This window comes from Mesoplodon densirostris, chromosome 6 (genome assembly GCF_025265405.1).
Source record: "Mesoplodon densirostris isolate mMesDen1 chromosome 6, mMesDen1 primary haplotype, whole genome shotgun sequence".
Taxonomy (NCBI): domain Eukaryota; kingdom Metazoa; phylum Chordata; class Mammalia; order Artiodactyla; family Ziphiidae; genus Mesoplodon; species Mesoplodon densirostris.
Genome location: NC_082666.1, coordinates 76,179,646 through 76,182,371, shown reverse-complemented (window position 1 = coordinate 76,182,371; position 2,726 = coordinate 76,179,646).

The window sequence follows — 2,726 nt, the reverse complement described above, 5'->3', positions numbered from 1 at the left end:
AGCTGCCCCGCGGAGCTCATGTCCATCGGCTAGGACAGCAGAGGCCGGGGTGGGACTGGGGTGCCATTCCTCCCAGGGCGTGTAGGGTGGACTTGTGTGTCCTCACGGCCCTGTGTGTACCCAGACCATCTTTTTCCACCGTCTTATACTAGCAGTGGCCACCAAAATCATTTCTGCGAAAACCTTTGCTATGACTCAAGAGGGAAAGGTGTATTCAGATATGCTCTTGAAATTCTCTTAAACAACCTGTGAATTACAATGGAACATTTTAGTAAGAGTCCTGTTCTTGTTTGTTGCATGTATTTTTGGTTAAGATATGTCCCTTCACTTTATAAACACCCGTGGTACCGGTGGCTTGGGGGTGAAGGTTGCTGGTTGTTCGCGGATGTGGTTACCGTCCCTGAGAAGCACCCATGAAAAGCAGAGGCCACAGGAACACCGTCTGGCTTCATCACCCACCCACTCCCACCCTCGCAACACTGGATTGCTCGCATCCTATGGGAATTCAGGAAAGGCTCCAAGTGAAGAGACACTTGAGATGGGCCTCGAAGGATGGAGAAGATTTTGACAGGTGAGGCCAGAGGGAAAGGTTTACCAGGTGGTGGGAAAACTGACCAAAGGCCTGGGGCCCTGCATGTGCAGGGGATGATCAAGGAAGAGGAAAAGGTCTACGTAATCACAGAGCTTGGGAGATAGAATAAGACAGGACACGTCAGATGGTTGGGGTGGCATTGGGGACCAGAGCCTTGAGCGGGGACAGTTGGGAGATGTGGCATTGCCCTCTGAAAGCAAGACGGCAAATACGACATCACATAAGACCAGCAATTATTCCTGGCTCATTCTTAATTCAACCTAGTGGATCCAGGGTAAGCACAGAGGGATGAGAATTGTGTGATTCTGAGAACATCCTGTGTAAAAAGATCAGAAGGCTCTACCTAAACAAACCCTTGCAGAGCAAATGATACAAAATGCATATTTTGGTGAACTTAAAATCGTACATGCAATACATGGTTTGGGTAGAAAATTTTAAAGCCACAGATAAGCAAAAGGAAGGGGGAAAAAGAAATATCCCTTATAATTCTACCACCCAGAGATAATAAATATGCCTTTCAGACTTGTTTGAATGCATGGATATAAATCTATATTACGTAAATGGGCTCATACTGTTTTAGAACTTACTTTAGAAAACTCAGTATCTTGTGACTATCTTTCCGTATCAATATGTATACTCCTCGGCATCATTTTAAACGGCCATTTATTAGTCCATGTTGAAGAACATCCTGAACCGTCTCCAATCTCCCACTTCTATTTGTGTTAAAATCTTAACTGTATCCATTCAAGCGATGTGTTCTTAGCCACATGTACAGAAGAGGGCACTTGAAAAATCAAACCCAGAGTAATCATCGCCATTAAGTTAATCACTTCAGAGCTCTTTTCAGTGCATACCTGATGTAGCATTCTGTAGTCTTCCAGAAGAGTCTTCCGGTGGTGCTGTTAGGTGGCACAGTTCCTTCAGAACCCAAACGACTCATTTGAAGAGTGCGTGGGCTACTTCTATCCAGACTTGACCCCTCTTATTGTCTTTGTATTTCTGTATTCACTCCAACTCCCTCAAAAAAGAAATGACAAGAATCAGATATTTTGCAGTTGTTTGTGATTGATGATGCATGCTTGAAACGGGGGAAAGTTTAATGGATTTAATATGTCCTGCAAAATGTTATGAGTAGACTGAGCAGAAGAAAATGCCTTTTCTACTAGGTAAGCTGTTTACCTGGGGCCTCCTGCAAAGTTAACTGCTGATATCAGACTCGCCCTGATGAGATGGAAACGCTGAGCTGAAATGTGCCCCGTGATTTGAAGAGCCCGGTTTTCTGTGGCACCATCCACGCACGATGAAATATGTCTCTCAGATGAGAGCATCTTTAAAATGATGACATCAAAGAGTACAAATTTGAAATCTCAGGGAAGAATGAAGCATAAGGACCTCACTGCTTCCCCCTAGTGGTTCTATCCTGTTTCAGCGGGTCTCTTGGCATGAGGTGGGTCCCGTGCTGGGAAACTCAGCGCCCTCTTGTGGAGGGCAGGAGAAGACATCCACATTTCTGAGATGGCAGAGACCAAGGCTACAGAGAAACCGGTGGACTGACAGAGACTTGACCTGACGGATTGGCAAACACTGAGTCACCTCCGCCAGAGCTTGTGTATGTTTTTCCCCCTCAGAGATTTATTAAAAGCTGAATCAAATCGATTCTCATTCCTTTAGGATGACTGAATTGTATGTCTTTTTTATTCAATACCTTTTGTTATTGTTCTGTTTATTCCATCACTTTGAGCATCCTCTTCGAATTACCCAGTTTCAGTAGTACGATTTTGCCCCATTTATCAGACATGGTTTATGGATGAAGGGAATGCTCCAGAGAGCTGATGGTGTAGTCTCTGAACCACTATAACGTTTGTCAGGTTTTGCAGATAGAAGATAGTGATTAAAGGCATGGGCTGTCAATGCCTAATTCCAGCACTCGTTCTGCTAACTGGGTGGCAGGCAGGCACCTGACTTAACTTTTCCAAACCTCACCTTCCTTACCTACAAAATAAGGATGATGATAGTTCCTACCTTGCAGAGTTATGACAATTAAAGAATGTAATAAATATATTAGCACAGTGCCTAGCTCATTGTACTTAGCAAATGTTAACTATTACTATTTAACCAGAAGATGAACATTTTT